Here is a 13885-nt window from a genome sequence, read left to right as displayed (position 1 = left end):
TCACTGTCACTGCAAGCAAAGATCATCAAATGTTTCTATTTGCAAGTTCCGCCTCTTTCCTTGCTGCCCTGTCCCCCCAAAGCCCATGGACTCTGGGGTACCCAGGGGTAGAGTCCCCCATCCCAGAAACAAGCTCCGACTCTCCTTTATGGCCTGGAAATTGAAGGCATCATTGCTCTGCTCTCAGGCCGCCCCCATCGTTCTCCCCACTCCTTCTTTTCTTTTGCGTTATCCTCCAGCACTCATTGCCTCCTCTCCTCCCTTTCTCTTCCCTTCAGCACCTGCATGACCTGTACAAACCCTGGCGCCCATGTCCTGGTTGGGGCTCCTCTGTGACAGCCAAACCCCATTTCCCCCCGTGATAGTGTACGTCAGGGTTCTCTTTTCAAAGTGATGGCAGTGGTGGTCTGAGGCCGGGGATAGTTTTTGCTCCCTGTGGCACATGCTGACCCAGCTCCATGCTGGCTCTGGGAGATGCCAACACCAAGATGCTTTCTCTTCCTGTGGATCCAAGTGGCACTGAGTCCCAAGAGGATCGCAGTCCCTAGCCCAGCTCTCCCCAGGCTTTCTTAGGAGAGTTCTGGGAATCTGAAAGCAAAAATAGAGAGCAGGGAGACCTTTTCATTGTGCCAAGAAACTCCAAGGCCCTACACCTGTGGCACTGGGGGGCTGAGCATCTTGCCTTAGAACATCACGGGAGGGAGGGAGCTGGGACACAGCCCCACGTAGATGCTCGTGATTGTGTGCATTGGGATAAAACTGTCAGCTTGAACATCAGCCTGTCTAATAAAACCTGGTATTTCCCAAACACACTCCCTGGGGATGCTTGTTGTATTTCTACTGGTGGTGTGGTGCCGGGGGTGGGATGTCCGAGGGACTGCAGCTGCAGGGAGTGAGGCAGGAGCTCCCACCTCCTTCCCTGCACCCCAGCCTCCTACCCATCCCTGCACAGGACCTGCTGGCCATACCTGAGCCATTTGGCTGCTTTTTCCAACCTGGCTTCCTGAGCCATAGGCACAAAGGAGCAGGCTGACCCCCAGCTCCTTTACTTTGTGCTCCAGGGCAGCATGATCTCTCCTGGTGGGACAGATTATTGCTCCCAGTCACACCAGGAGATGCTCTTTTTTTTGTGCTTCCCCTCTTCCTCCTCCCCTCCCAGAGGCCCCTGCCATGAGAAAAAAACCATCCCTTCCCTCGTCCCTGAGGGACCAGCACGAAGCCAGCTCTGATTCACCCACGGGGGCTGCGGCACAAAGCCCTGGGGAGAAGTGGGAGCCGCAGGGTGGCCAAGCACTGACAGCCATGGGGCTGAGTCACGGCTGGGGGCCCACGCGTCGCGGCAGGCACAGTGCCCGTGACTCAGCCTCGCTGGCAGCACTGCGCACCTTGGCAGTGAGGTGGGCTGCAGCACGTGGGGATGCTCTGCACTGTGGCTGCTTCGCCTCCTTCCAGTTTTGCATTGCATCCTGCCTGCCCTGCCTGCTGCTCTGGGGAGAGCCCTGCAGGGATGCCCTGGCTGAAAGTGGCCTGTGTGCTTTCCCAGGTGGCAAAGGCACCCAGGCAGGCAGGAGCTGTCCTGCAAACCAGAGCCTGCACAGCACCTGGTTCTGGGTCTGCAGTGGAGGGCAGGGGACTGGGGACCACAGTGGAGAGCAGGGGATTGGGAACCATGGCAGCGGGCAGGGATCTGGGGATCACTGTGGAAAACAGGGGGTTGAGGACCATGGTTATCAGGAGGGGCTCTCACCAGTCACCCATCGTGAGGTGGATGGAGGCACCATCCTACTGAAGGACAGGGTTCATGCCAACTGCCTATTATAACCCTACTGCCTGGCCTGTCTGCCTGTCTGTCTTTCCAACTATCTGTCTCAGTAATCAGAGAAGATTGTTCCAAGAAAGCTGGAAGAGGAGAAGGAATGTCTCGCTTGGCCATGGCTTCCTTTGGAAAGTCTGGAAAAACCGTGGCATCCCGACATGTGTGAAGGTCTGCCTGGCGAGCAGCACATTTTCTTTCCAAAGCTGCTGTAAAGATGTGAATCATGAGCCGGTAACACTCCTGGCAGAACGAAAACTGATTCCACAGAGACGTGGTGCTGGCAGCAGCTCTGCTCCATCTCTTGGATGGAAAAGACAATATTTCTCTTAGAGTCATCGTGGGGAAGAGCCACTGGTGCTGCCGAGAGCTCAGTGGTGGCTGGGTCCTTCCTGTGCCCAGGGTGTTCCCACCAAAGGAGGCCTTGAGCAGATTTCCCAAAGGTCTCCCAAAGCTGACAGTGGCATTACCAATATTCAAACACAAGCCCAGAGGTTTACGACCCCCTCTGGTTGCCCTTCATAACCTCAACTCTTTGGTGGCATTTCTGCATTTCAGGGATGAAAATATCCAATATTCCAGCGCCCCATTTGCAACATGGTTTTCCAGGCACCACACTGCGTGTTGCAGGGAAAGACAAGGTGGGGACCATCCGTGTCCAGCCTGTCCCCTGCTGAACCCATGTATCCAATGCCAGGGCCAAAACCCCTCCAAACCTTGCACCTGAAATGCCCTGTGCTGCAACTGGAAGACCCCAGTGGACGTGGCATCTCAGGCTGTCCAGAGAAGCTGTGGCTGCCCCATCCCTGGCAGCCAGGTTGGACAGGGCTTGGAGCAATCTGAGATCCAGCATATTTCAGCCAGCCTGCAGGGAGTTGAAATTATCCAAGCAGTCCTTTGGGGCAGGAGGAGAGAAAATGGAACACAGGAGGGTGAGCTGGTGGTGAGCTTCCTTGTGACTTTCCAGTGCCATTTGCCTGAAGATGGGAATTAATGGGGCTGAGCATGTGAACCAAGCACTCCCGGGGCACGGAACGCTGCCGGGTGCTTCCTGGTAGCTGTGATTAATTGTTGTTAATATTAAATTCAGCACATCTATGCAGGATAGAGAAGTGCTTAGGCAGAAGCCCAGCTCCTGTCCTACCTGTCATTAAAAAACATTGCAATTAAGCCACAGTGGAAGGAAATCTGAGTAAAAGTGGCTTCAGCTTTCCACAGACATCTGTGTCCCACTGTTTCCTCTTCATCTGGCAGAGCTGCTTCTGTTTTCCCTCCTCTCATGACCCGTATGCTGCTTTTTCTCCTTTATCCTGCCTGCAGCTCCCAGCAACGGGAGCTTGAACGGGGAGGAAAGGAGCCCCAGCTGCCTCTGACCCACTGCAACTGATGGAAATCTTATGTCGGCTGCAGCTGCAGCCCCAACCCCGGCCAAAATCAAGGCTGTACTTGTTCACCTCGTTGGTCACTGATGTCCTTAGTTGCTCTTTTGCAGCCAGCACCAGGTGCAGTCTGTACCTGGTCAAAGCAAAATGCGGAAGCTCTGGCAGGGAGGGGAGTTGTCAGGGAAGCTGGGTACATGAGTACAGCAGGCCCCAGTAAAATCAATAGTGGAGCTCCTCCACTCACCAGGGTGCCCCCAGTACCTGCTCACACCATGATGAGTAGTGCTGGGCCCTGTGGAAACACTGAAGAGGTGCCCAGGTCCCAGGCCAGTGCTGCCAAAGAGCCAGCCGTGGCTACGGCAGCCCCAAGGTCTGCAGCAGAGCTGTGCTCACAAGTGTGGTTGTGGGGCAAAGCAGAACAGGGTTCGTTGCATCCCAGGACAGGGTCTCCATAGTACTGCCTGCCTGGGTTATTCTGGCTGCAATTCTTTCCTGGTGAAGGTAAAGGCAGGATACTATGGGCTTGCAATGGGTCAGCCTTTGCCAGAGGACACCGAGAGGAGCCACGGCAGCAGGGCTAAAAGGGGACCCTCCTCTGCCTCTCCTCAGGGACTGACAGGATGGCAACATGATCACAAGCAGCGCTGAAAATCTAGGGAATGCCTGGAATGACAGATGGGAGCGGCAGCAATGCAGAGCCAGGTATGCCAACTGCAGCAGGTTAGTACAGCATGGCCAGCATCTCTGTGCCTTCCGCAGTAGGTCCTTAAAGCCCTGATGTTGCCTAGCGAAAGGCCAAAGAGCCTAGATAAGGCTTAGAGTGAGGGAGCTGGAGATAAAAACAGGCAGCAAGGAAAAATAAGCCCTGTGGCATGTACAATACTGGTGCCAGGAATACTGCATTGAAAATATTAGGCTGAGTGTGATAATGATCATGTGAGAAGCATCCTCAGAGGCAAAGCTGGCTTTTTAGAGCCATGCAGGAAGCTGGGTCAATTGGAGGATCAGGATGGATGGGGAGGGAGCACAAAGCATGCTGCCGACATTCAGGTAAATCTGGGACTCTGGGACATGGCAGGTGGTGATGGCGAGCAATGGGTCTGGGGTGAAATGCAGGGCATAGCGGGAATACCCTGGCTTTACTTGGTGCTGGACAACAAAGAGCAACAGCAGCAGAGGGGCCAGGGCTCCAGCTGTGTCCATGGGCTCTGCTGATGCAGCAGAGAAGGGAAATATTTTGCCAGGACCACAGTGCCAATGAATGGCTTTTCTTTTCACCCTCCCCCGCTTGCAAACATCATTGTCCTCTACATAAACACAAAATGCCCTGATGCGAGTGTGCTCAATGGCAGTTTGCTTTCTGCACAGAAATGGTGGGACTGCAGTTTGCAGAGGTGATTTATTCCTGTTTCAGGGATGCTTTGCAACAGGTACAATATACTCCCAAGATATAAAAGAAACAGATGGAAAAAAAATAAAAATGATATGAAAATCTGTTTTTCCCGATCAGTTGCTTCTTATTGATGAGGAGAAACCTTTCAGTCTCAGCTAGTGTCCAAACATACTTTTTTTAGCTGTGATACATGTTAGAAAGTGGAAAGAAATTCAGGCAATGCCATCCTATGAGCAGTAGATTCAAAATACATAAAGGTGTTGTTTTGGTTTTTGTTTCTTTATGGGGCTTTTTAATAGCTGCTGCTTAAGTTTCATGGCCCAGTACTGTGATTTGGCACAACAAAAGCTCCTATTCACCTGAGGGAGCAGGTCTGAGACCATCTGAGGAATCTTAATTCCTGAATTTCTAACCTTTTTTTTCCCTAATATGAAGAATCTCAATAAGCCAATTACAGAGATCTCAACATAGTGCCAGTTTTTTGATAACAAATGCTCGGGTTTAAGCTCCGCTCTGTAAACACTCAGGCGCATACTTATACCTACAGGTGTGAAAAATCCCATGCAGGTCAGCAAAACCAATCACAGATACAAAGCTAAGTGCATGTGGAAAGTGTCTGCAGGATCGAGGCCAGGGCTGCAAAACAGTTTAAGCTATAATCCTCCATTTTTGTTAGTTTCTTGACAAATTTTGGCTGTGGGCTGGGAATCCTTCCTGGTTTGCTGAGCCAAAGGTGATTTTTCTCCCCAGGCAGTCTGAGCAAAACCCATCGCCCTGAGTTTAAATTGTTGGGCTTTAAAAAACACCTTTCCCACTGAGGACATTCTGCCCTTTCAGTTTAGAGTGCTCAACATTGACACCAATTGTGTGTGACACCAATGAAGCTAATTAAAGACAGTATTTGCTGTACATTGTAGTCCTCCAACACTACAGTCCAGTAGGGTTGGCTGCTTTTGCTAAATAAAACTGAGCTCTTCCTACATGGCAGCAACACTAAATACAACATTTGCAGTCTACTAAGAGGTTTCTTCAGCCCTGCTTGCCTCTCCTTACTTTCTGTAAGATTTCAGGCTTTAAAAAAGGGAGATCTTTTGGACTGAGGTGTTTTACAGCTTTGAGATGCTGCACAGCAGGAGACGGATGGGGCAGCCCAGCCATCCCAGAACACCCCTGCCAAGCATCCTTAGGCACTGGGACCATCCTTTATTCCTACAAAAGGGGTGTTCTCTTTTCAGCCTAATAGATAATTTAAGTAAGACCTTAGCCCCAAAACTCCACATGTTCATTGTCTTGCACAATGCTGAGTGGTGTAGAAATGGTGGGCTCCAGGAAGAAACCACATGAAGCTCTGTTCTGTGAGAGACAGAGACATCCACCTACTAAATCATTGCTACTGTGCGCCATCTTGCTGGGAAAAATTCAAGGCAGAGAGTCCATGTTGCTCAAATTTCCATGGGTAGTGAAGCATGCTGCCCACAAGATGCATTGTGGGATAGTTTGCAGCCTTGCTGAGGCTAGGAAGACGATAATCTCTCCGACACCCATGCCTGCATTTCTGGCTTGTAAGAAGAGGTTTGAGGCTTTAGCAAAGTGAATGCACTTGGTGCCTCCTGGTCTACGCAGCCTGCTGTAAAGGTGAGACAGGACAGGATGAAAAATGGAGTTAAAAATCAACACATCTCAATTCAAGACAAACTGCCTTTAAAAGAATATGGCATGTGCCTGGACTTTGAACCAAACACAATGAGAAAAGGAGGTGAGTGATCCAGATTAAGGGCAGTTCCTTTGTTAAGAGCTGAAATGGCCAGATAAAAAATAACACATGGCAATCATTGTTTGGGTTATAATAAAATGGAATTTAATAAATATGTATTACAACCTTAAAAGAGGAATAGAATATTTTCCCTGCTCTTCCAGATAATCAAACCTGAGAAAGGAATTGGAATGAGGATGGTAAAAGAAGAAAAATGGGCAGACAGGAGAATCCCACTGAGCACAATGAATCTGCTTCTCAGACCCCATTTTCTTGTTTATAGCTGGAGTCTTTTCTCTCTGTAACACACACCTCTGCCTCCTGAAACCACTGCAGGGATCTGCAGGAGCGTCTAACATCCTCCAGTGATCCTCACAGCGGACCAGGTCTGGTTGTGAAAGACAGAGGCCTTGAGAGAGGCACGAGTACACCAGTCAGCCACCGGCACTGCACACTTGCTACACACCAACGCGATGGCACATCCCTGCTGCCACACAGCATGTCCTGTCACTGCAGGGAGAGGTTGTGTTTGCTGCCTTGCAGAAACATCAGCTGAAGATGGTAGAAAAGGGCTTTTCTAGTATGTTTTTAATAGCTTTTTAAATATATATTTTCAGACATGCTTCAGCTTTGTAGCTTATTCCTGAGCAGGTTCTCCAGGCACCCAGGAGTTTAGTCTTAATAACCAAGATGTTTTGACTAAACACATAAGACACACAATCTGCTCGTTGGTTTGTTTGTTTGGACTGAATAAATACTGAGAACCAATTCCAGCTCTTTGTTTTGTTTTCTAAGTGTTCTAGGAAATAATTTCGCAAATTAACATACAATATGTGGGACAGATATGTAGTGATAAGAGGGGGTCACATATAGGAGCACAGCAGCCAATTCCATCTGCACCAGATTCCCTCTTTGAGAGATCCTTTGGTAAATAATGCATCTCTCTGAATCTACCGAAACATAACCTCTGAGCAGGTCTCACAGGTATAAATCATGCAGAGCCTCTGAAAGCTGCAGCCTGGAGGAAAACTTTGCTGGGAATGGCTGAAAAGCCTATGATAGGTTATGTTTTTTTCTGACTGTGTCATTAGGAGTTTAGCTCAGGCCATGAAGCATGGGGGTCATTTGATTTTTGCTTATCAAGTGTGACTGCGGTATCCCATCACCCCATTCAAGGAGATTCCAGGTTTATAGAAGGATTAGGGCATCATCCCTAAATCAGTCCACAAACAGCAGAATCCAGACCTGAGCTACTTCACTTTTTATTCCCATACCATACCACAGTTGTCAGGGCAGTTAACACAGGTAAAGATGGCTAGGAGATACAATAGCTATCTCTGCCAAAGTGAGTGCATTTGTGTTTTCAGAACCATTTTCTTCCCATCTTGTTCCCTGGAAACAGAACTGGGCACGTGGCAGAATCATGCATTCAGTCTCCGTTTTAAACATGAGTGTTTGGAAGGCGTTCACTGCTCCTTTTGCACTCATGGTCCATCGATAGCACCGCAAAAGTCCTAAATACTCTGGAAGCATAAAGCTTTGAGAGTTTGAGAGTGTTAAAAATGCTAACATGAACGTAATCTTTTTGTGATTTCTAAGTACTTGATTCTGAAGCTCCAACAATAATCTTTTACTGCAGCCTTTCCTTTGTGAAGTGTAAATAAAATCTTTCAGTCATAAAGTGAGAAGTCAGTAGCAACTGGTTTAGAATGACATCAGTTTTTAATGACTACAAATGCTAAATATATCACCTAGCAGCAGAATTAGTGGACTGCATTGGGCCTCCTCCATTTCAGTCACCACACTAATGTGACAGGGGGCTCTGGTTTGGGTAGTGGGGGTCATCTATATTCCTAGAGAGCATCAGTGTTGCCATCATGCAGGTGAAATCTCAGGTCTAGCTGAGAAGGATGCTCTCTTCTGCCCTTTCTGGGGGGAAAAAAGAGAAGATCACAAAAAATCTGGTATTACTGAGTTGGGTTATTTTTTAAAATGATTCTGGCTCCCACAGCACAGAATAACAGATTTGTAGCTAAAATACACTGTGACAGCCTGAGCCAGGGAAGGAGAAAGTGAATCTATTCAGGGATGTGGTCGGGAACACTCAGCTCGAACAGCTCTCACCAGACCCACTCCCAGCCCAGAAGCGCTGGTGTCATCTTTCTGTCACACATCAACTGAGACAAGGGATCAAGTCACAACAATGCCACAGCAATTCTCTTAACCCCAGAAACCTAATTTTAAAGAGGGCTTGGTGAACGCACAGCAAATGTTTCACTATGCTTTACATTGTGTAATTCCTTGTGGCAGTTACAATCCCCCAGCTAGGGTTTTCTGGGGATTTGCAGCAGGTCTTTTTTCCAAACCTGTGGCGTGTGCACGAGATGACTGCATAAGCCTGTAATTGTGCCAGTAAATTCTCATCTCCACCTCTTTTCACTTGAATAATCCAAAACATTAGATATACAATGTGCTGGAATTTGCAATTATACTGTTGTAAAAATCAGAAAATGGTAAAATCACGTTGCAACCCTCACACCCATTGCAGAAATGACAGTTTTTCCAAATCTCTACCTTTTCCTCCATAGTACCACAGGAAAATCCCATGCCGTGGGTCACCCTAGAAGGAGACTTGCCTGCATGGTTATGTAAATTGTTTAGTTCTGAATAGTTAGCCTGGTTTAGAACAATTTAGTTATGAGGGTCCTTTTGCTGCTCCCCTTCCCATCAGGACCTTCCCACAGATACTGCAATATGAGGACAGGTTGTCTAAATACGGGAGCTCTGAGAACAGAATAGAAAGGTTTTGTTTTCTGTTTTTCCAAAGCATCGACTTAATACACTGTATTTTTCAAGATTACATCAGCCATGATATTGTGCAGGTAAAGGAGCATGTACCAGACCTTCATGGTGCGATGTGAGCAGGTTCAGTGTGGCACAGAACAGCACGTGGGCATCCTGCCCTTCTTTCGGAGAAAACAGAGGAGAAGTTTCCAGAGAAAGTAAAATACATCTGGACTTTCCCCAAGGCAAAGGGTGTTTTCCTTCCCCTCAGCCTGGTAGTGGCGTCATCTCTCATGTGCTCAGGGCTCAAAAGGGATTACTGTTTTTTTGTTTGCCCATCAGGACAACCCACTCTTTATGGAAGGTAGAGCTATTTCAGAGGACTTCTAACAGAAAGTGCCAGCGGCAGTCCTTTGCTTGGAGCAGGAAGACTGTGAGACCTGCAGCACATGTGGAGGGAAAACCAGGAGCATTCCTGGCAAGGTGGCACACAACAAGTATCTGCTTGACATGTCCCTGAGACTTTATTTTTAACAGGTGCCGTTCTGTGGGATGCTAAAAATTACTAGTGCTAAATCTGCAAGATCAAAAGCTGAGCAACTCGAGCAGGGGAGAACGGGAGAACTAATACTCTGATTATTTTTCTACTTCTTGTCCTGACTTGAGCCACAGAAACTCCTCCCTAATTTATATCACATCGGGACTACCTTTACATGCCTTTTCACTGCCTTCCACCTACTCATGGAAGTCCTGCTGATGACTTGACAGTGTCACTTCCCACTACTTGGCTGCAACTGGTGGTCATTTGCACTGTTTTTGCCATTTCATGCTGTGCTATGGAGCAGAGTTACTAGACTCTGGGAATCGTGGATGAGCACCACTGCAGGTGATCTCCAGTCAGTGTTTTATAGCTCTCACCCTGTCTTCTTGCCATCATTTCTTAAAAGCTTAAGACTTCACTTTTGCCTGGGTGTAGTCTCGCTATTTTCAACATCCTGAGAAGCTGCAAGTAGGTGCACTGGGAGCTTGTGCTGGGCTGGATGATATAAACAACTGCCACTTGTAGAGTGCTCCTGCTGTTTATTCCTTAGTGCTTCCACACCCAGACATTCATAGCAATATTAATGCTCACATTTCAAGTAAGAAAATGCCTTCCTGCCTTCCCTTCTTTTCTTTTTAAAGAAGAGTGTCATGCAAGTTCCTCCAATGGGTGTTCATAGTCACCAGAGCAGGTTAGATGCAGCTGTATCTGCAGACAACAGTGGTGCTTCCTCTCTTTGGAAAGGGCACTAGTTTCTATTTCAGGCTTTGCTGACTCGAGGGTGAGGTACCCAAGCTGATTCAGCAGCTTGGCAAGCCCAGAACTTCTGGTTATGAATGGAATGAACAATAAATTTCAAGTTTGTCTTCATCTTACCAAAACGTATATTTGAGTGAAGCCACCTCCTGGTGGCAGACATTTCACCAAGTAAGTGGTAGACTCTGCATTGCTTTCAGTGTAAAAGGCCACACAAATGAGACAGCCATAAAGACTGACAGTAAAATCCTGATCCCATGGGAGCCAAGGATTCCTGCTCAGGTTTTATCCTCCCTCTTGAGGTCCAAGTCACATGAAAGGATCTTCTGCTGCTTACTTGCTTATTTTATCTGCTCATCTGGGATTTAAAATGGTGTCAGTAACATGAATAATCTGAACTGCAATTTCAGAAGCATGAAAACACAGAACACAAAACAAACCTGGCTGCCCTGAGGAAGTGAGGAGAATGCACCACTTACTCAGCTCCTGTGGTTTCAAAGAGACGTCAAAGATAATCCTTGTGCTCTTCTTTCATGGAAAGGTGAAATAAGAATCATGACATTTCTCTGATTTTAAAAGCCATGAGGGAGTATCGATCCTCCAAAGTATTTTCTAATGTTTACCTGGTAGTCTGTAAACAGAAGTCAGAATTTGCTGATTTTACACCAATAACGTGAATACGTTCACCTAGAGGTTACCAGGATTCAAACTAAAGCTCATAACGAATGCTGCACATGTCAGCAAGGATGCAGAAGTTTGTCAGAAAGGGAGATCCTGCTATTTATTAAGGTAAGAAAGTAAGGAATGGGCCATTTGGGCTGTCTCCCTTGAGCCTTTCTGACCATGGATGGACTAAATAGGTTTCAATGTATTTTTCTCCAGTATTTATGCTGTTTTCAGAGCCAGACAGGACCAACTTCCATGACGTCTGTTAGTTTTCCTTTGACAGCATACAATAAAACCCACAGATATCTAAAGAGCATCCCTCCTCCCAGCTACACCAGCATTATCACAGGCTGTTGTTCCAGCCAGCAGTTTCCATGCCATATTCTTCCACCTTGTGAAGGCGGTTTGTTAAGTCTAAAAGTGGGTTGTCACATTTCAGAACCCCCATAAATAATTTTGCACAGCTCCACTAGGTAAGCCATGCAATACAATATTATGAATGTCAAACAAAAGCTAATCATTACAGCTGACAAAAGCTTCACCTCTTAGAAAGGAAGTAAATTCAACTCTATAAATATGTATACTTAGCAGCACAAAAAGATATGTGCAAGTAAGATACGCATTTGCCCAGCTATTGCACTGTAAAATATTTCCTCTAACTCAGACTCTGAGAAAGGAAAGCAGTCACAGAGTATTTTGAATGGGCAGTCAGAGTTCTCTTCAGGAAAACAGCACAACCCAGGTCTACCAGGTAGTAAAATGAACCTGGGACTCAAAACTGATACAGCATGGTAGTTTTTGCTCCACCAAGATTTGCAAATGGAGGTTGCTGTGAATGTGACCAAGAGGAAGCATCTTCCTTACAGGATGCTACAAACATTGCCCACTCAGATGCTGCCTTAGAGGGACACACTGATTGTGTTTACATGCCGTGGGGTTAAACTCCTCCTGATGAAAACAAATCAGAAGGCAGGGTAGGAAATAATGGACACAACTTCAGACCACTTCTTGCCCTCTAAGACAAATTTTATTCATACTTGAAATAAATACAAGCATCACAGGCATTTCTTGATTACTGCTTACATATATTTAACCTGCTTCTTGAATTCAGTGGAGAAAAATCTTCATGATAAAAGCAAAGTGAAAGAAAAATGTCCAGAATATAACACTCAATTAAAACTTCAGGAGGCAGCACTAGGTCTTTCCCAGCCTGTGCAGAGCTAACAGGAGTGTTCCCTCTCCTGCATACACACTGTATGTTTCCACAGAACTTGGTAATGACAGAAAATGTCTGGGCTGGTTAGTGTAGAGGGACTCTTTCACCCAAAAGATCAAGAGGAGGAGCAGGATGGGAGTCTACAAGTAACAAATGTAGTGGGAGCTTCCTTGGGGGAGCAAGGATTCTGAACAGTCTCGGCATCACAATCTGAAGCTTACTAAGGAAGAGTATTAACAAGTCAGATGTCTCCTTCAGACCCATTTCACTGTCCTTCGAACCAGTAAATGAAAGCTGGAAAAGAGAAGACTGCTTCATCAGTGGAGATCAAAAGCAGTCTCTGACTAGTAGCCAGACAAAATTTGGGATCATGTGGGTCACTCAGTTAAAACTTGTGATGTAGTCAATACCTTTGATGGGATTCTGTTTATTTTAAGAACATACAAAGTCTGCTTTATTGAGCACGGGGGAACAAGACACACTTCTCTTGCTTCCCAGCCTGAGCTTTGTTTCTGCTCGTCCTGTCTCCTGCACACATGTACCTCCATGCCTTTTCATACAGATGAAAAGCGTTGCTTTCATCTGTATGAATACAGGGAAAAGATACGAGCAGGCTCTCTCCTCAGACTGTGTGAGCAGACTCATTGTCAGTGCAGCATGCAGGCAGCTGAACCACCTCCACCCTGTGCTTACTTACTGTTGTACACATACCAGCCACTGCCCAACAGCTGTATTCTGAAGGGAGGTATGATCCACAATCTTGCATCTGCATTTTAGATGAAAATTGAATTAAAGTGTACCCAAGCAAGGTTCAGTAATAAACACCAGTTTGAAGGACCTCAACTTTTATTACACTCTGGGCAAAGGATGTTTGACTTATACACCGCCCAGGCACCCTAAATAACCCAGAACCAAAAGAACCAAATGAAATCATAATTTTTTTGATACCAGAGGAAAAACTTGTATCTTCAACTAGAAGTAAATGTACCCTGGTGTTCTTTTCAATGACATCCTGATTTGTTGAGAAATCCCCTGTTCCCCCTCTCCCCAGCCCCCCCCCCCCATTTTAGCTCTTTGCAGTTTCTGTCTTATTTGGGGGGGTGTTAAGGTAATGCAGCTGACTCAGGCTGGCAACTGAATAAGGGTATAGTAAGCAATAACAACAACAACCTAAATAATAAGTCAATACTATCATAAAACAATGATAAAAGAATTAATGCTGGAATGTTGGTACCTCTTACATCTCAAAGTTCAAATCACCCCATCTCTACCACAGCATAAATCTTACAGTTTACGTATAAAAGTTTTTTGTTAAAAAAAGGTAGTTTTACCTTAAATTCTTTGCCATAGAGGCAAACTCCCCTTTTTTCCTTTTCCTCCCCAATTTCTACAATATCTTTGAACCTTTGCAAGCTGTCACATTTATTTAATTCTCCAGAATAAACTCATCATCTTTTAAAAAATAAAAAATGTAACTTAAAGAACATTTAGATGATTCAATAAAAAGACTGCAAAGAAGTCTTAGTAAATTTATCAATTAATAGCCAAGCCTGGAAGTCCATCCATGCTTTCTGCTCTGTC

This window comes from Pezoporus flaviventris, unplaced genomic scaffold (genome assembly GCF_033815535.1).
Source record: "Pezoporus flaviventris isolate CSIRO_AGI_PZ_B2104156 unplaced genomic scaffold, CSIRO_AGI_Pfla_v1 ptg000078l, whole genome shotgun sequence".
In the NCBI taxonomy this organism is placed as follows: Eukaryota; Metazoa; Chordata; class Aves; order Psittaciformes; family Psittacidae; genus Pezoporus; species Pezoporus flaviventris.
This window is presented reverse-complemented; position numbering follows the sequence as displayed.